Raw genomic sequence first — 20661 nt, forward strand, 5'->3', positions numbered from 1 at the left:
AGTCCGGGACTCTCCCCAGGGCCATCTGGGGCTGTCAGGGATGCTGCAGGTGGAAGAAGGCCTGCATCCCTGAAGATCAATCATTTTCAAGGCCAGTAACTACAATGGTTCTCCCACACCTGGAAGCTAATGAGTAATGATCACCATTAAGGCTTATTTCAAATGTAAAAAAACCTTGAGATAATGTACTTAATTGTTCAGAAGGTTGTTTTCTTAGTGCCTGCTGGAATACTACAGGATTTTCTTTAGCCATCCAGAGTTCCTGCCTTCGTCCCAGTGCCAGTAAAAACAAAAATGGAAGAATTTCCAGTGTTGCTGAGAACCGGAGGAGACTTCGGATCAAGCTAGCTGCCTGCAGAACTTACCTGGACTGTGAACTTACCTGGACTGTGATTTACTTGGACTGTGAGTTAATCTATTGAGACACTGCTTTACCTGGACTGAGACAACAAACTGTAATCTACAACAAATTGTAAGTTGGTATCTTTGCTAACAGTGTCATTGCTGGTATAATTTTTCCAAGGGCTTCTTGCATGGAGCCATCAATTGGCTTGGTATTGTGGCATTTTGTATCCTCCCCTTCTGCTTGTAGCCGATTATTTATGGTGTTTGTGTAAAAACCACTATGGTTGTTATTTAAATTAAACAAAAGGGGGAAATGTTAGGGTCTGTAAACAAGTCAGGATGGCACCTGGCATTTTGCCAGAGGGAGTGGTTTGTGAAGTAACGCCAGGGAGCCATTAAGTGTGGAGATTCCTTATTGGTTGACTGCTGTATCTAGTTTATGTTAATTAAGATAAGCTGTGTATAATGTATATATACCCCTCCTGTCCTACAATAAAGGGCTCCTACTCCTGCTGTATCAATGTACACAAGTTGTTCGTCAACCCCCGCCCCGGTTATTTTGCTGCAGCCGGACTGCGGCACTAGGACAGAGAAATCTTCACCTCCTAGGACAGAGGTATGAAGGGAGGCCTCTTGGAACTAACATAAACCCAATCTCTAAACAAGAAAGACTCCAGAAACTGAAGGACTCAATCTACTGGACTCTCTGGAATTCAGAATCTGAGTCTCACACCCCCTCTCCCTCAAAGGCCACCCTACAAGCTTCTCTACAGGGAGATTGAGCAGGGTCTTCAATGATGGTGCTTTGTTGATCAGAAATTGTCTCTATCTCTTTTCCTCTTAACTCACAATAATATGCAACTTTCCTGAGATGTAGTTTCCTTTCTGTGTAGTGGGGAAAATTCTGGCACCAGGAGGAAAGCAACCAAGAGAAGAAGTTCACAGTCTCTTGGAGCATCAGATGGATAACAGTAGTTAGAAGGACTTGGGACTCACTTCTCCCTTTTTCCTCTTTTTCTCCTCCCAGTACATGGACCCCAACTGTCTGGGTCCTTACTGTATGGAGCTGACCATGGCTGGACCTCTTGAGACAGTTTCTTTCTCCACCCTGGTCAAGTCACTGTACCTACCCCATGTCCTCACTTCCCTTAGTATAGAGAATGAATGGATAGATGAATGGTAAAGAAAATGGCCTAGAGAATCAGTTCTAAGTCACCCACTCTGGGTGGCAGCAGTGAGCAGCTAGAGAGAGAGCTGGAGGCTTTGGTTGCTGAGCACATTTCCTGACACTCTCTACCTCCACTGGGCTTCTAGAGCCCCAGCTGCCCCCAGGGATATCTGGCTCCGCCCCCCTGTGTTGTTTCTTCCCCCAAATCACTGAATTTTTCTCCACCTCCTCCCCAGCCCCTGCCCTGTGGGGGAGAGGAACTTCCCTGTAAGCACCCTACCTAGTTTCTTGGCCATGTGGCCCCTATCCCTTTGGTTTCTGAGTCCTCCCTGGCCTAGGCCTTGGAAAAGTGTGCACATGTGTATTTTGTTGGTGCTGTGGGTACTGTTTTCAAACATAGGCATGCATGCATGTAGCTCCTGACTGGTCATATGTGTGTGTTGTGCACGTATGTGTACAGGGCATGCAGATCCTCAAGGGACTGTTTCTGGGATGTGGGTGTGTTGTAAGAGGAATAGGAATCTGGCTGTAACCCTGGGCAGTGGTAGGAAGGTGTACCCAGTTTCTGTCTGGCCCCAAGCCGGGCTTTACCAACTCAACTGTCGTTCAGTGCCACCTTACTCCTGTCCATCTTCCAGAAGAGGAAGAATGTTCTTCATCTCTTATCCTCAGTCTCCTCTTGGGGGCAATGCAAAGCTGGGTGGAAGGAAGTAGAGTAGATATCCCCACAAAAGCAGTGTCATCTAGACCCATGGTCCTGTCATATGCTCTGTCAGTCCAGTTCTCAGGGTGGGTGTTTGGGCTCAAGAGCAAGCTCATAAAGTGGCAGGGATACCATGTCATACCTGTTATATGCAGCTGGGTGACTCCATTTATTCTCAGGGGCTTTGTGTGATAGTGTCCAATGAGGTACAGTACCTGGTCCCACCCTTGCCTCTCACCACTCACAGCACCTCAGCCTGAGAGGCCATAGTATAAGAAAAGAGCTCTTTATTCCACATTGTCAATATTTTTACACAAATAAATTAAAATGCATATCTCTATATATAGCGATCTGGGTGGGAGACTAGAAGAAACGCTACCCCAACCCTGTAAACATGATGGGGTGGAGATGGGGTTGGGCTGGTGGGGAGGCATCCATCAGGGAGGACTGGTCTACTCAATGTGACCTGTCCCTGGCGTTGACTGACTGCAGGGTGGGAGACCCCCTATGTACACACACTGGGCTGGTGAGAGGTTCTGGGGTCGTAGCTGGTCAGCAGGGTGCAAACATTGTCCACATTACCAGCACAAGGTCAAGGGGCACAAGGCTTCAGGCCAGGGCAGGAAGGGCACCTGAACCCTCTTCATCACTTGCCCTCCTGCCTCCACTTCCTGCCTATGGTAGACAACACTGACTGCGGGCATGGTACATGTGGGATCAGCCTGTCCTCTGATGAGGTCCAGTGGTGAGAACTCCTGGTGACTCAGACCCCTCTGGCTGTAGTGTAGTCAGTGGGGGCTCTGCAGAGCTGGTCAGGGTCCCAAAGGGAGAGTCACTAATGTGACGTGGGCCTGAGCCTTTGCCTGCTGGGCTGTCACCAGATGGCACATGCCTCTTGAGTGTATTGCCAGCAGATGCTGACCTATAAGATTCTAGTACAGAGGGCTTGTCTGCAGCATCTGGCTGGCAGCATTTGGGCAGCCCCAGCAGCTCCTCATCAGTGGCCACACTAGTTCAGATGAGATGGAAGGGCCTGGCTGCCACAACACAGCCCTCTAGGTCATTGGCAACCAGTCACTGGAAGTCACGGCCAGCCAGGCACATGGGCAGTTTGAAGGGCACCTAAGATGAGGAATTGGGAACTTCTGCAGCCAGGCCAAGAATAGATGTACCAGGCAGTCGCATACCCAGGGGTTGTCATTGAGCTGCAAACACTGTAGAGCACATAGAGTTGCCAGGGGTTCAGCAGGCAGCATTGAGAGTTTGTTTGTAAACAGGTAGAGTGCCTGAGGTGGCCAAGGTCATGGGAGGCATGTGGGTGCACATGGACCACACAATTGTGGTGCAGGAGGAGACGGTTGAGACTGTGCGGGCCATGGAAGATGTAATCAGGCACGCTGGGGATGTGGTTACTGTGAAGGAAAAGGTGTGTGAGGTTTCCCAGGTCATGGAAGCCATTGTCTGTCATTGCCTGCAGCCAATTGTCTTGAAGGTAGAGGTACTGCAAGGCGGCCAGGCCACGGAACAGGCTAGGGCCCAGTTCTTGCAAGCTATAGTGGTCCAGATGCAGTGTATGCATTTGGCCCAGGCCTTGGAATGTGGCAGGTATGAAGGTATGAAGCTGGGCATTGTCACTGAGATCCAGTTGCTCCAGGAGGGTCAGACCCGAGTACGTGGTGGCATCAATCTGGGCCAGTGCATTGGAGTGTAGCCACAGGATGGTGAGATTGCGGCAGGCATGGAAACCAACAGCCGGCACATGGAAGATGTGGTTGCCATGCAGAAAGATATGCAGGTTGGAGACTGGGATGCCAGTCGGCATGGCCTACAGGCCTTGTGGAGGCAGATTTTTGTCACTTTGGGCTCATAATAACACACACAAGCACCTGGGCACAGTGCTTCCACCCGCCAGACCTGTAGCCATAGCACCCATACCTGCAGATGTCTTCTTGTGGGTAGAAGAAAGGGTAGTTAGGGGAAAGAGATCCCTAAGGGACTGGGAGGCCATATTGGGGCCAGTTTGTCCCTTGGGATTGGGCCTTATGAGGGGTTGGGGCCAGATCTGAGATGTAGCCTGGGATTTGGAGGTTTGGGGATCCTTGCTTTCATACAACATAGATGATGCTTGGCTGTAACTTGCACCTGTAGCCATACACTCTGGGAAACCATGTCTACAGACTCCCCACTGCACCCATACAGATACTTATACCCATTATCAAAGTTAGCCTACTAGGTCACTCAACAAATACCTATGTGACGGACTGTTGCTCACATCTGCATATACCCTCTTGAGACTCTAGTGAACAGAATCGCCCTGGGCCTGATCTCCATCCCCATATTCCAAGCAATATTCCTTGCTTGCCTGCCCCTAGCCCCCTAACAGCTTGCAGGTCATGCTGGAGGAGGAGCAGACGTGCTCTTGGCACACATTGTAATGCCATCCAGACTGAGCTCAGGGAGTACTAGGAAGTGGGGTTCAGAAAGAGGAGCTGCAATCTAAGTCTCATCCCTAGTCTGTCAGCTGCTGAAGTTTGGGTAGCTTATGTGGAAATCCTCCTCTCAGACTGTAGAAAGAGGCACACTGAGGTTCAGAACCATAGGCCCAGTCTAGGCCCTTGTAGCCCTTGATAAAACCTAGCAGCTGGGAGTCTGGGGAGTCCCCCTCATTTCACAATTGGGGGTTGTGATTTAAATAAAAAACTGCAAAGAGAAGCCACTGTGGGTTCCAGGGAGTATAGGTGGGTCTACCTACTAGCACCTCTGCTATCACAAGAACAGTGGTCTGAGTGCAGTGAGGGCATGGGGTTAAGGAGTACGGTTCCCACTCCAGAGTACCCTGCCCCTAGCTAGCTGCTCCCTCCTCCACACATCCTTGCTTTTAAGCACTTCCTGACTTGGCTTGGAACACCTCCTGCAGCCTCCTCCCCTGGTCTCATTCTATGCATGATCCCCTTCCAGGGGAGGAGTTCACTCTTCCCAGCCAGTCACTGCATGGTCCCAGCTGCCCTCAACTCTCCAACCCAGGTGCACACTCAACTGGGACAGCCTCCCAGCAGCAATCTCCCCCTGCTCATGGTGTTGCACCCTCTATTCCCTTGAAGTGTCAGACACTCCTGGGCCTTCAATGAGACTGTATACTAGCAAAAGACTTCTCCTTGGGCTAGGGCGACCTGGCCTCAACAGCAGGGCCTATTATTCCACCATTAAATTCCCTACCCCTTTGAATGCTGAAGGTTCTTTCAGCCTGCCTCGCCTTCAGGAATGAGCCTATTAAAATGTTAATCCCCTTGGGAGGGTTATGGCTTATCAGCTAACACTTGAGTTATCAGCTAACACCTTTGTTGACAGCTAACACCTTCCTTGGCAGCTAGCTAAGAGTAGGATTCTGCAGACAGGAGGCCAGCTAATTGCTGGGGTTGGAGTCAAGAGGGAGGAGGGAGAGAGCCATGGTCCAGCTTTAACCAGCCAGGATTGTGACCCTTGGGCCTTCCATGCTATGCTGGGCCCCCTGCCACAGAGCACAACAATTGCTCTAAATCCAGAATCCAAGCAAACCAGATAAGTATAATAGTCATTAAATATGTCCCTAGGTCCTGGGAGAATGTCCAGGCGTCTCCCTTCTGAACTCTGCCTTGCTTGGTTTGGGGTCATTTGTTGGTTGCCAGAGAGATGGCAGCCCCAGGATGGGGTACAGAATTTCAGAAGCCCAGGAGCTCCCCAAGCCCTGGGTAACCTTCCAAAGCTGGCTATGCATAAGAGGCATTTGGCTTGATGTTCTATTTAAACTACTGACACCCCTGCTTCCTTTTTATGTATCTTCCCTGGGAACTTGGCCATGCAAGTTCCCCACAGTGTTTCACCTGCTGTCACAGGCAGGCACTATGCTGTGTAAACTGTATTTCCTAGCCCAGGACTTCAGGAAGACCTTGGGTTGATTGCATTGAGGGCCCTCAGTGCTCACTGGTCAGCCTCACTATCATGATTGGGCCACATCACCAGTCAAGCCATGCCACAGACTGTGCATATCACCAACTGTGCCATGCTCTTGACTAGGCCTCCCTGAGACTGGGCCATGCCACCAACCTCTCTGTGCCATAATGACAAGTTCTCGAGGCTCCCTACCATATATTTTGACTATGTCCCTCACATCCTGACTGAGCTAGGCTACCAATGCACCATGTGCTGTGGCCCCCAAGACCTGATGTGTGGTCCATGAATTCACTGGTATAGATGCCCACGTTGACTCCAGACTGAGCCACACAGGGGAGTCAGGAAACTGGGAGAATAGCCACATGTCACTCAGCACTCCTAGCAGCAGGTATCAGGCACAAAGACAAGGCTTTATTCCTGCCAAGACAACTGCTTTTTGGAAACAAACTTCTGAGAGTCAGCCCTCCGCACTGGCCCTGCTGTCCACACAGTGGCTGAGGTGGGCTTTCTTCTGCTACAGTCACAGTAATTGGCTCCAGCCTGGGCCCTCTTGGGGCCTGCCCATTGGTCTCCATAGCAACCCCTCCACTGAGTAAGCATGAAGGGGCATCTTTATATGAGATAATCAAATCCAACTTTGTGGAATTAGCTTGTATATACAGTGGGGGCCCAGGGAATATAGAAAACTCAACCAGGAAGTCAGGAGGGTATCCCCTGACCTTATACCACAGCTGCCCCATCTGACCTCTTCCTGCCCTCCACCATGGAAAGCATCCTCTTCCTATCCACCAGAAAGCCTCAGTGGCCCAACCCCTTGGCCTCTGCAGCCTTCTAAACTACAGGGCTCCTGACCTCCAGGGATGGTCCCCTCCTTGCCCACTTCTCTTATTTTTCTCCCCAATCTGACCATTGATTCTCCCAGGAGGTTCTGCCCTCTTCCTGAAGATCAGCCTGGCCACCCCTGCCACTCTTATCATCTCATTCAATTACCAACTCTCAGGGATCATCCAGTGTGAGTGTGACTCCAGACACATCTGGGGAGAAAACAGCCCTGCAAGGGCTCCAGTTCTCACACATAGGAACCACGTGGATTGCCCCCTCAGACCCCTGCAGCCACCCCAAGGACAGGCCAGCCCTGGGGCCACCTGAGCCTATTCACATACTGGTGCCACCTTGCCATTCCCCAGGATCCTGGCTGTGGCTGTATAGGAGCTCCCTCCCCATATTCAGATGAGAGGGGTCTCCTGCCTGAAGGGGCAATTTCTCTCTACTCTAGCTGAGGTGGTATACTAGCATTCCCTAACACTGGTGGAGAGGTCTCTCGCCTGGCAGGGCGAGCCCCTCTATCCTGGCTGTTGTAGGAGCTCTCCACCTACACACCCATGTGGAAGGGGTATCCCGCCTGGCAGGGCAAGTTCCCTCTACCCTGGCTAGGGTGGTATAGGAACCCCCTCACCAGACACCTAGGTAGGAGGGGCCAGTCATCTCTACTCTAGTGCTGGTGGATTTCGAGCTCCCCCAAATGCCCAAGTTTGAGGGGTCTCCTACCTGGTGGGATGAGTCCCCTCTCCCCTGGCTGCAGTGGTATAGGAGCTACCCTGGACACAGGTGTTTGGGGTCTCCCACCTGGAGGGACTAGTCCCCTCTACCCAGGCTGCGGTGGTATACAAACTTCCCCAGACACCCAGTTGGGAGGGGTCTTCCTCCTGGAGGGGCAAGTCTTCTCTATCCTGGATGTGGCAGTATAAGAGCTCCCCTGACACCCAGGTGGAAAGGATCTTTCACCTGGAGGGGCGAGTCCCCTCTACACTGGTTGCGGCGGCATAGGAGCTCCCCCTGACTACAGGTGGGATGAGTCTCCCTCCTGGAGGAGCGAGTCCCCTATATCCTGGCTGCATCAGTATGGTAGCTCCCCCCACCCACCCACGGGGGGAGGGGTCTCCTGCCTGGAAGGGCGAGTCCCCTCTACTCAGACTATGGCAGTATACAAGCTCCCCCAGACACCCAACTGGGGGAAGGTTCTCCCACAGAGGGAAGGGGTCTCCCGCCTGGAGGGGCAAGTCCCCTCTACCCTGGCTAAGGAGGTATACAAGCTCCCTCCAGACACTCAGGCAGGAGAGGCCTCCCACATGGAAGGGCAAGTCCCCTCTACTTTGTCTGGTGCCCTATAAGAGATCAAAGGACCCCCAGGTGGGAGGGGTTTCCTGCCTGCAGGGGGATCTTCTCTACCCTAGCTGTGGTATTATACAAACTCCCCCCAACATCCACTGGGTGTGGTCTCCTGCGTGTAGTGGAGAGTCCCCTCTACCCTGGCTGTGGAGGTATAGGAGCTCTCCCCCCCACACACACCCATGTGTGGGGGGGTCTCCCGACAGGAGGGGCATGTCCCCTCTACCCTGGCTGTGGTGGTATATTAGCTTTCCCTGATACCCAGGTGGGAAGAGTCTCCTGCCTGGAGAGGCAAGTTCACTCTACCCTGGCTGTGGGAGTATACAAGCTCCCACCTACATTCAAGGGGAAGGGATCTCCCACATGGAGGGGCGAGTCCCCTCTAACCTGGGTGCTGCAGTATAGGAGCTCCCCTGGACACCCTGGTTGGAGGGTTCTCTCGCCTGGAGGGCAAGTACTCTCTACCCTTGCTGCTGTGGTATATGAGCTCCTCCCCACACCCAGGTGGGAGAGGTTTCCCTCATGGAGGGGCAAGTCCTCTCTACCATGGCTGCTGCGGTATAAAAGCTCCTCTGAACACCAAGTAGTGGTGGCGTCCTGCCTGGAGGGGCAAGTGCGCACTATCCTGGCTGCAGGGGTATATGAGTTCCCCTGCAACACACAGGTAGAAGGAATCTCCCGCCTAGAGAGGCAAGTTCCCTCCACCCTAGCTAAGGCAGTATACAAGCTCCCCTGGACACCCAGGAGAGAGGAGTCTCATGACTGGAGGGGCACATCCCCTCTACCCTGGCTGCAGGGGTATAGGAGTTCCACTCCACCCGACATTTCGGAGGGAGGGATCTCCCGACTGGAGAGGCGCGTCCTCTCTACCCTGGCTAATGTTGTATACAATCTCAATGGGACACCCAGGTGGGAAGATTGTCCTGCCTGGAGGGCCGAGTCCCCTCTACCCTGGCTGCAGTGGTATAAGAGCTGCCCCTGACACCCAGGTGGGATATGTCTCCCGCCTGGAGGGGCGGATCCCCTCTACCCTGGCTCTGGTGGTATAGTAGCTTTCCCTGACATCCAGGTGGGAGGGGTCTCCCGCCTGGACTGGAGAGGTCCCCTTTCCCTGCTTATGGTGGTATATGAGCTCCCCTGACAACCAAGGTTTAGGGGTCTCCCGCCTAGTGTGGTGAGTCCCCTTTCTCCTGGCTTCAGTGGTATAGGAGCTTCCCCCCCCCATAGCAAGATGGGAGGGGTCTCCTGCCTGGAGGTGCTACTCACCTTTACCCTGGCGAAAGTGGTATACAAGCTCTCTATGACACTCAGGTGGGATGAGTCTACCGCCTGAAGGGATGAGTCCCATCTTCCCTGGCTGCAGTGGTATACTAGCTTTTCCTGACACCAGGTTGCGGGTCCCTGCTACCCTGAAGGTACAAGTCCCCTGTACACTGGCTGCGGTGGTAACAGAGCTCTCCCTGACACCCAGGTGGGAGGTCTCAGGCCTGGAGAGGTGAGTCCCCTCTACCCTGGCTGCAGAGGTATACGAGTTCCCCCAGACACATAGGTGGGAGGGTTCTGAGGCCTGGAGGGGCGAGTTCCCTCTACCCTGGCTGCAGAAGTATAGGAGTTCCCCTAGACACCGGTGGGAGGGGTCTCCTGCCTATAGGGGTGATTCCCCTCTACCCTGGCTGCAGTGGTGTAGGAGATACCCCCAGACAACCAGGTTAGATGGGTCTTCCGCCTGGAGTGGGGACTCTCCTCTACCCTGGCTGCTGCAGTATATGAGCTCCTCCAACACCCAGGTGGGAGAGGAATTCCACCTGGAGAGGCGAGTCCCTTCTACTCTGGCTATGGCAGTATAGGAGTTCCCCTGACACTCAGGTGAAAGAGGTCTCCCGCCTGGAAGGGCAAGTCCCCTCTAATCTGGCGAGGGGGTTATATGAACCCCCACCTGACACCTAGGTGGGAAGGGTCTCCTGCCTATAGAGGTGATTCCCCTCTACTCTGGCTGCAGTGGTATAGGAGCTCCCCCTGACACCAAGGTGGAGGGGTCGTCCACCTGGAGGGGCAATTCCCCTCTACTCTGTCTAAGGTGGTATACAAGTTTCCCTGGTATAGGAGCTCCCCCTGACACCCAAGTGGAGGGTTCTCTTGACTGTAAGAGTGAAACACCTCTACCTGAGTGCAGTGGTTTATGAAATTCCCCCTGATTCCCAGGTGGGAGGGGTCTCCCACCTGGAGGCGCAAGTCCCCTCTCCCTTGGCTCTGGCAGTATATGATCTCCCCCTCTACTCCCAGTAGAGAGGGTCTCCTGACTCGAGGGGTGAATCCCCTGTACCCTGGTTGTGGATGTATATGAGTTCCCACAGAAACCCAGGTGAAAGGGGTCTCTTGCCTACAGGGGCGAGTCCCTGCTTCCCTGGCTGCAGCTGTATACCAGCCCCCACCCCTGTCACACCGCCTCCACACCCAGGTGGGAGGGGTCTCCCACCTTGAGGGGCGAGTATCCTGTACCCTGGCTAAGGCTGAATACAAGCTTGCCCAGACATCAATGTGGGAGGGGTCTCTCGCCTGGAGGAGCAGGTCCTCTCTACCTTGGCTGGGGCGGTATACTAGCTCACTCCAACACCCAGATGGGAGGGGTCTCCTGCCTTGAGGGGTGAGTCCTCTCTACTCTGCCTGCAGTGGTATAGGAGCTCCCTTGGACACCCAGGTGGAAGGGGTCTCCCATGAGTCTGCTCCACCCTGGCTGCAGCGGTATTCGAGCTCCCCCTGACACCCTGTTGGGAGAGGTCACCCTCCTGGAGGGGAACGACCCTCTACTCTGGCTATAGTGGTATATGAGCTCCCCCACGACAGCCAGGTTGGAGGGTTCTCCCGCCTGGAGAGAAGAGTCCTCTGCAACATTACAGGAGCCCCCGAAATGGGTACCCAGGTGGGTGAGATCTTATGCCTGGAAGGTCGAGTCCCCTCTACACTGGCTAGGGTGAAATACAAGCTCGCCAAGACACCAAGGTGATAAGAGTCTCTCACCTGGAGGAGCCAGTCACCTCTACCCTGGCTGTGGCAGTATAGGAGCTCCCCCATGACACCAAGGTGGGAGGGGTCTTCCGCGTGGGGACAAGAGTCTGCTCTACCCTGTCTGCAGCTGTATAAGAGCTCCCCTAGACAACCAGGTCCCTTTTCATTCCCAGGCCCAGGTGCTAGCACTTGGCCCTCCATTACTTGGCCAGGCTCCTTGCTTGAGGCCCTGGCTGGCCTTCTCAAGGAACCTGTTCTTGTCTCTGTCCCTTGGTTTCAGGCCCCTTTTACAGGCCCCCTCCTGTGCCTCCCCTCTGTTCTCCTTGTTTGTGGTATCCTGGCATTGAACAGACCCTCTCCTCCCTCTGTTTCTCCATAGCTTGGGTTCCTTGAAGGGGTCCTGGCTCACCACAGCCCCTGCCCCCAATTCTGGATGCAAAGTGTCCCCTCCCAGTGCCCTCCTTTGGCCCTCCTTTGGTCCTGGTCTCTCTGTGAGGTTCTACTCACCTGGGGCAGAAGAGTGGGATTGGCTGGCCTCTGGGCCCTGAAGGCGCCCTGCCGCAGTTCGGCTGGCTGGGCAAAATAGCCGGGGGGTGACGAATAACTTGTGTACGTTGATGCAGCAGGAATAGGAGCCGTTTATTGTAGGATCTGAGCGATATTTATACATTTTACACAGCTTATCTAATTAGCATAAAATAGATACAGCAGTCAACCAATAAGGAATCTCCACACTTAATGGCTCGCTTTTGTTACTTCACAAACCACTCCCTCTGACATTTGGCCAGGCGCCATCCAGACTTGTTTACAGACTTTAACATTTCTCTGGCAAAATAACAGGTGCCAATCTGACTTGTTTACAGACCTTAACAGGACTTGGGCCTGCCACTGACCTTTCCCTGTGCAATCATCTCCCTTCCCTCCCCTACCACCTAGCCTTGCATGCTGCCCCTACCCCAACCCAACCCTCCCTAACCCTGAGATTTCGTGCTCCAGTTTTGGGGCCTGGCTGCTTGGCTGAGACCCAGACCACTTTCCTTGTGTTTTCTGGCGGCAAGGGTAGAGGGGATTTTCCCTCCAGGCAGGAGGATATATAGAGAGAGAGGAGAGAGAGAGGGGGGAGGAGGAGAGAAAAGAGGGAGAAGTGGAAGGAGACTGGGGAAGAAGGATGGGATGAGGGTAGGAGAAGGAGGAAGGGAAGAGAGAGGGGAAAGAGATGGGAGGAGCCAGGAATAGGAGGGCAGGTGCAGATGGGAGGGGGCAAGGAGGATAGAAAGATGTGCTGAGGGAAGGAGGGAAAGCAGAGGGAGGTTTCTGGACTCACCAGCAACTGCAGGAGCATAGGAGTCAGCAGTCAGGCTGCTGCTGAGGTCAGCAGCTCACCTCAGTCGCCCACAGTGCTGAGGTGGGATTTCCATCTTTGGTGTCTTCCCCAGGGCCCCTCTGTTCCTAGCACCCCCTACTCTGGCCTCTCCCTAGCCTGGGCTGAGGTCCCATGAAGACACCTCTGTCCCCACCTGAGAAGGCCAAGAGACAGTTCGGGGCTGTCAGTATTACAAGTCCAGAGCATCAACCACCAGCTCAGTGCCCTAGTGTCTTCATACCTGCCCCAAGAGAAACACCCTAGAAAATAATTGGGAGATCTGACTAGCTGGTATAAAAAGGCTTGACATGACACTACGTGAGAATCAGTTTTCTGATCAATATTACCAGTCTGTTTTCAGATTAGGAAACTGAGGCAGTAAATGGTTAAGGCCTGTCCTGCTCTTATTGCAAGACCATCCAGTAGGAAGGGAAGGTAAGGAGCCACATGCTGCCTGAAGGTGACCTCTAAGCATGTCCAGGCCACACACTAATCTTGGCTTTTGTGTGGCCTTGGCAGGAACAGTGGCCTTGAGTATGCTGGAGCTTGGATGCAAGCCTGTTGGATAGGTACTGGGAGCACATGATTTTCTCTGGTGCCATTAGTGGCTGGAAGGGGACATTTTCAGGGATGTCCTGAACTTGGCCCCCCTATCATAGAAGCTGGTGTCAGAAGGCTGTAGAGGGGTTGGAACACTGGTTGGGTCAGGATTCACAGATCCAACAGATACCAACAATGTCCCTGTGAAGTGGTCACGTCACTGACCACAGTTACAAGGCAGAACAAGTCAACACATTGAGACCAGAAATAGACCCAGGCAGGAGTGGAGGGGCCAGTATCATCCCCTCACTGGAAAAGGATAGAGTACCCCTTACTGTGCCTGACCCCGACTCCTGCCACCCGCTACCAGCCATCTGTCCCCCTCATCCTCACTTCTCACATACACTACCCATCCTCCATCCATTCTTAGGTCTGAAGACACGTGAAGGGCAAATTCAAATTCCCATGATGCTGCCTGTGCCCTTTCCGCACCCTAAGTGCTAGAGAAAGAGGGTATCAGCAGCTCTAGAGGGGGTCAGATCACACTGTGTCTCCTAGAGGTGTGGCTCTGAGCCCCTGCTACACTGTCCAGGCATCCCAGAGGCCCCTTCATTATTGATCTTGGCTGCAGGGAGGGCATACATGTCAGGTAAGTAAAGGGCAAAGCTACCAACCATGGCAGGAGAGCACTTGACACACATTGAGGGGCTTCAGGTCCAGCCATGTGCAGTGGGGAAACAGGACTAGTTTGGGCAGAAACCTACCCACAATCGTAATATGACTGGGACAGTGCTGCTGAGACCAACTTGACTCTGCTAGGTTTTCCAACTGCCCCTCTGGCCATAGGCCTTGCTCCTGCCCAGCCTGTCTTCTTTGTGATGTTGGGATTACCTGAGATAATAGGGGGCCTTTAGACCTAGGCCTGGGGCTGAGCCCCTAAGTCTGCTGATGACTCCTAAGGGTCAAATTTTGTTGACCCATTTTATAGATGAAGAAAATGAAGTTTGCTGGTTAGGGGGAAGCTGGAATTCCTACCTAAACCCCATGACAACAGGGGCACTGAGAAACTATTACCCTCCACACCCCTAACCCAAGTTCCACCATTCCCCCACCAAAGAAAAGTTTTGAGCCAACACAGTACCCTTAGTGTCTACTTTGAGCCCTTTTAAAGCTAAGGACATAGAGGCTGGCAGGGGAGGGCCCTGGCTTGAGGGCTGCTTCACAAAGGGGCAACACTGCAACAGGGGCCATCCACTCACTCACTCCTCCCTGTTTCCTTCAAACATAATTCAGAAGGTCCCTACCCCAGGATCTGTACTGCATGCTGCAAATGGAAGAACATGTATAATGGCAGGTGTCATACACCGGGAGAGTGTGTGTTGGGGCCAAAGTGGCCTGAGTCAGCCCCAGGGAGCATGAGGATGTTGGGAAGGACCCCAGGAGTCCACTGTCAGCAGACCCTCTGGTGTGTAGAGTTCACTACTGAGGATGTAGACCTTAGGAATTCATTCTTGTATAAGGCTGGGCTTCCAATCCAAGGGCTCCAGAACCTCACCTGGTCATCACATGCTCCCATCTGATGCCCACCTTGCTGGTCCCAACCTGTGAGCCTTACACTGGGGATCCACAAGTACCTGGAGGCTCTCTCTAAAGCCCCATGCTGCCCTAGGACACAGATAGTTCAGGCTGGCCCAATTCCACGGACTCAGTCAGTGTCTCCTTGAGTGGTGGCTTGTAGCCACTCCTGTGCCTCCTTCTGTAAGAGGGAGCAAACACCCACTGTCTAATTACCTGAAGGAGTCTGTCTCCAAGATAGCTCACTAAGGTCCTGTGGCTAATTTGGTCCAGCAACCAGCCTGGGATCCAGTCCTGAGTCCTCAGAGGAACTAATAAAAAAACTAGCCAGTAGCCCACATGCCCCTGCCCTTGGGAGTGGGGTTTTAAGAATGGGAACTCCTGTGCTATGGCTTGGGCTCCAGCACTGCTGCACACTTGCCCCCACATCCATCTGCCCATCCTGTCCCTTCCCAGGATACCTAGCTTGTCAGGGTCCACAGTACTGGGTCTTGCCCTCCATTTTACCCCACACCCACTGCCAGGTCTAGCACCCTGACCTGAGCTGCTAACCCTAGATCTTCTTCTGACATCAAACTGATGATTGCCCATGAGGCTCAGAGTGTCAGCCTCTGACAGGGATGCTTGAAGTACCCAGGTGTGTACAAGGGGTATGTGCAACAGGAACACATATTCAAATACACAAAATCTGACAATAAGAGTGCACTGTGGGGGGGGGGCAAATAATGTGAGTAAAAGCAGAAGGTACACACAATAGGAATGCAATTTTAGTATGATTAGTATGAAAAATAGGAGAACATCCTGGAAACTGAGAACAGGAGTAAGTATAATTAGGCCTTGGGCTTCTGGGGTTGCTATGTTGGGGCCACAAAGATCTGGGGAGCTGGTGGAGGGTATACTCTCACTATAGTGGGAGGGAGTGGTTAGAAACCTCTCCATGTCTATTTTAGCCCTCAGCACTTGAAAACATGACAAGACTGGTAGGTGAAAAGCCTCTACCCAGGCATAATTCATTCTGCTATATCCCACTTGAATCAAAGTGTGAAATATGATATATCAAGAACTATGTAATGTTTTGAACAACCTACAATAAAAATTAATTTAAAAAATAAAAAAAATTAAAAAAATGTCCTATTGAAAAATTAGCAAATTATACAAGAGACATTTCTCAAAACAATAAATTCAAATAACCAAAACACTTATGAAAAATGCTCAATATCATTAGCAATTAGCTAAGTGCAAACCAAAATCACAAAATGGTGTATTTATTTCTCCAAGTTAGAATGATCATTAGCCAAAAGAAAAAAATAACCAATGTTGTTTAAGTATGTAGAGAAAAGGGAACTTTTATTCACTGTTAGTGGGAATATAAATTAGTACAGACTCTATGGATAACAGTATGGAGGTTTCTCAGAAATCTAAATATAGATCTACCATATGATCCAACTATCTCAGTTCTGGGTATATATCCAAAGGAGATGACATCAGTGCACCAGAAATAACTATATGCTCATATATATTGCTGTATAGTTCACAATAACTAAGATGTAGAATCAACTTAGATGCCCATCAACAGATTACTGAATAAAGACAATGTAAAGTGTGTACACAGTGTAATATTATTTATCCCTAGAAAGAATGAAATCCTGTCATTTGCAACAAAAATTGGTGGAACTAGAGAAAACTATGTTAAGTAAATAGGTCAGACATAGAAAGATAGGAAAATGATCTTTCATATGTGAATGCTTGAAAAAGTTAAATTGAATGTACAATAGTGATTAACAGAGGATGAGAAAGGAGGGGGAAGACATAAATGAGGTAAAATGATAAGTGCTAGTGTTTAATAGTACAATACAATAACTATATTTCACAATAATGGTATGAATAACTAGAAAAGAAGGGCTCAAATATCCCAACACAAAGTAATGATAAAGAGATAAATATAATCAACATATATTCTATACATGTATTAACTGATCAGCATGTATCCTATACATGTGTTACTATATCATATGACCACTGAAAAAAGGTTCAATTACTGTGTTAACCCATTTTTTTTTTAATGTTCAAGGACTGGAAATGCTAATACTGCTCTTTGATTATTGTAGACTCTATACATGTATTGATTTATCATATTGTACCCCATAAATGTGTACAATTAAACTAACAATTAATAAAAATGTTCTTTAAAAGAAAAAAAAAAGACACATGCAGTTCTTGAGGCCACCCTCTGGAATTATCCCATCCTGCCTCTCTGCCTCTTGTTAGGAGAACAGCCAGCCAGGCTGCCAGTGGAGCTATCTAAGCCATCTAAGCCACTGGCCTAGCACATCCTCCTGACCAGAGGCTACTGCTGCTTCCCGAGACATTTGAAAGACCTGAGGGAGGTAGCAGCACATGGCACATTGGCAGCCCACAAAGAAGCCCTGTGAGGTCTGGTGAGTTTTCCTAGCCCGAGCAGGTAGGACTCCCACTGGAGTAATTCCCAGTGAGGCCAGAATGGTGAGACCAGAGAACACAATCTAGGGTGCCAGAGGGAAGCCCTCATCAAAGACAAGGGGCTTTGTACCTCCTTTTCTACAAGCACTCAATAAACTGGTTCAAGAATTGCCTGCTGCTTTTGTAAATAATGTGTTTTTGGCATAGGCCACACTTATGTGTTCAAGTATTGTCTGAGACAACTCATTGGCAGGGTTGAATTGTAAAGACACACCACTATGTGGCCCACAACACTGGGGTGATCTAGTGTTATACCCTTTACAGAAACAGTTTGCTGACCTGGTTTGTGACTGACCCTGTGCTACATGTGGGTGTTGCCACCTTCACTCTCACCATGGCCCAGTAGAAGCACTCAACTTCTCACCTAATGAAAAGGAAAGCAAGGGTTTTAGAGGGCCACTGTCTTGCTGGGGCCATGTGACTGTGAAAAGCCAAGAGGCGTCTCACTTGGTGTGGAGTCAACCTCCCTGGAGACCTGGGTAAGGTTAGCATCTCACTGGGTTGCAGGTGAAGGATATGAGGAGAGATGTACCAAATTCTGAAATACAGGGAAGGCCCATGGAAAAACAATTATTTTGCTGAAGAGGGTGTCAGGAGGCTTGTAACCAAACATGCATAAAAGGACAACTTAAAAATACAAAGAGCTGTGTGGCACACATCTCTCATCCCAGAAACTTGGGAAGCTGAGGCAGGAGGATTGCCAGTTTAAGTCCAGCCTCAGCTGTTATGCCAGATTTGTGGGACCCCAATAGACCTCCAGGAGCTAAATCTGATGCAATCACATAAGAGTCTTTATTGCAAGCTCGAGCCTGGACTCACAACCACTTCCAATTCAGCAGTCCTAGGGAGTGAGCTCTGGTCCTTTGTTCAGTGAGATTTTATAGGTTTGGGGGGATACTCTATGTGTCACAACATCACACAGCAAATCATTCCATACCTCAGGAAAATCAAACAACAACTCTTAACATTGATTAGCACATTCAATGTTGGGAACAAGATGGTTAGGTGTGATTGGTTAGTACAAGAAAGTGATTCCTTTGAACTGACTGGTTTAGGCCACGAGGGGTCAAGAATTTCCTGCTGCTGAACTACATGGTTTCCCAACTTGTTATCAACCACCATGAACTACTTGGGGGTTATCTGGCATTCTAGGTATTTTCCCTGTCTCATGCTGATTGGAGAGACTAGGGGGGTTGCTATGGGTCCTCACCTAGCCTAACTGAGTCAGGGACACCTTGCGCCACAGACCTCTCCTGTTATTTACAGACAAACAACTCAGCAGGGTGGATATGTGCTTAGGCGTGCTCTGTAGGTTTTTCTAAGGACAAGGGTCACGCCCCCTTCCTTAGGACAGGCATTGAAGTAGAAGCTGCTGTTATTTATTTATTTTTCAAAAAATGGAGTCACATCAGTTTCTCATAGCAATTTAGCAAGGCCATCAATAACTTAGTGAGACTGTGTCTGAAATTTTTAAGAATAAATAAATAAATAAATAAATAAATAAATAGGGTTAGGCATAGGATCAGTGGCTAAACACCTCTGGGTTCAATCCCTGCTACCAAAACAAACAAACAAACAAAAAACAAGAAAGAGAATAAAACTAGTTGTAAGGACCAGACAGCCATCCCCAGCACTGGGAGGAGGTGCAAAAACACAGTCCTCACTTGGGAGGAAAGGATGATGGAACTTCATGGGAGACAAATCTAAGTGAGATGATTTCTGAGCAGGCAGTGGTTTAGTTGAGCTGGGAGACCTCTGGGGCCATGGCTTCTCCATGCCAATCTAGCCACTCCTAGCATCCTGCTGAGGTTGGGTGGCCTCTTGTTATACCATGTTCCAGGGGCTCTGGCTATTCACATCAAAGATGCTTGCTGACCTAATGACACCAAGCTAAGTCCTTGGGGTGGGCATGGCCTGGAAGGAGTGTACATGTGCAGATCAGTGCCTCTTTACAAATAAGCAGTTCTGCACCACATTTGGTGGCCATGGGCCCAGCAATATATGAAGTCCCATGCCCAGCATCATGAAGGGAATGTGGGCTGTAGGGGTGTCTTCCATTCTTAGCATTGTTATGATCACCCCCACTACCACCACCATTATCTTCATCATTGTCATCATCACTGTCACTGTATTATTCATCTTTCTGTCACTATGACAAGATATGTGAGATAATAAACTTCCAAGGAGGAAAGGTTTATTTTGGTTTATGGTTTCAGTCCATGGTCTTTTAGCCCTGTTGCCTTTGGGCCTGTGGTGATGCAGCACATCATGGTGGGAAGATATAGCAGAGGAAGCTGCTTATTTCATCAGCTGGAAAGCAAGAGAAAAGAGAGAGAGAGAGAGAGAGAGAGAGAGAGAGAGAGAGAGAGAGAGAGAGAGAGAGAGAAAGAAAAAAGAGGGGAGAGTATTCCAGTATGTGCTTCAAGCCCATGCCTGCAGTAACCTAAGTTCCTTCTACTAGAAAGATTCCATCTTCTAAAATGAATATATTCTTTCCAATACTGCCACAGGCAAGAGACCAAGTTTTCAATGCATGGGCTTTTGGGGTACATTTAAGATTCAAGCTACAGCTATCACCATCACCATCACCACCACTATTACGACCATCATTACCACCACCACGTTATGGAAAGCTTTTGGATGAAGGGCAGCCTGGGGCAGACCTGGAACCCACATGGAACACAGCCAGTCTCACACAAGGACAGAGAGACCCAAAGGCTAGTAGTATAAAGACATCAGACATCCTTGAGTAGACACCTTGGCCCAAGGACATCCCATTCCAGCATCAGAACCTTGAGGTCATAAAAGGGCTTTTTAGATGAACCTCTGTCTCCTAAGGAGACACTGTTAGTACACTGTCATATACCTAGACTCACACAGAGCCCAATAAATAGCAGGGCAGGGCAGGGCAGGGGAAAGGCACAGGAAGGGAATAGGGAGATGGGGTCTCTGGTTTCTTTGGTACAGTCCAATGTGAGAATATTTTTTTTTTTATTTCTGGAAGTTTCATGACATCCCCACAGTGCATTCTCCCATAGCACAGTGAAGAGGTGACTATCATCACCATTGCTATTTTGGCTTTCCTGGTGGCAGCCCTGCCCCATAATTGGCTTACCATTCATTCTGAGTTCCCACTGGAGGCAGGCCTGTGACAAGGGCTGTGTCTCTAGCAGCCTGTCCCTCAGAGGTTCAGTTGGGTTCTAGACTGGAACTTACTGAGCCCTCCATGTTTGCTGTTTCGCTGTAAAGTTGCTCCCAGTTCTGCTGCAGGTATGATCTTACCTGCTACCACCTGTCAACATAGTGAACTTGGCTGAGGGTTGCTTTCAGGGAAACTCTGAGCTGGTGTCTGACGTGTTTTAT

The 20661-nt window shown here is 50.5% G+C and overlaps 1 pseudogene; it reads right to left on the bottom strand.

The window, feature by feature from the left end:
- Positions 1 to 2768: 2768 nt before the first annotated feature.
- On the bottom strand, positions 2769 to 12739 carry LOC143399092 (reticulon-4 receptor pseudogene; annotated as a pseudogene).
- Positions 12740 to 20661: the final 7922 nt, after the last annotated feature.

The sequence above is a fragment of the Callospermophilus lateralis genome, chromosome 1 (assembly GCF_048772815.1).
Source record: "Callospermophilus lateralis isolate mCalLat2 chromosome 1, mCalLat2.hap1, whole genome shotgun sequence".
Lineage (NCBI taxonomy): Eukaryota > Metazoa > Chordata > Mammalia > Rodentia > Sciuridae > Callospermophilus > Callospermophilus lateralis.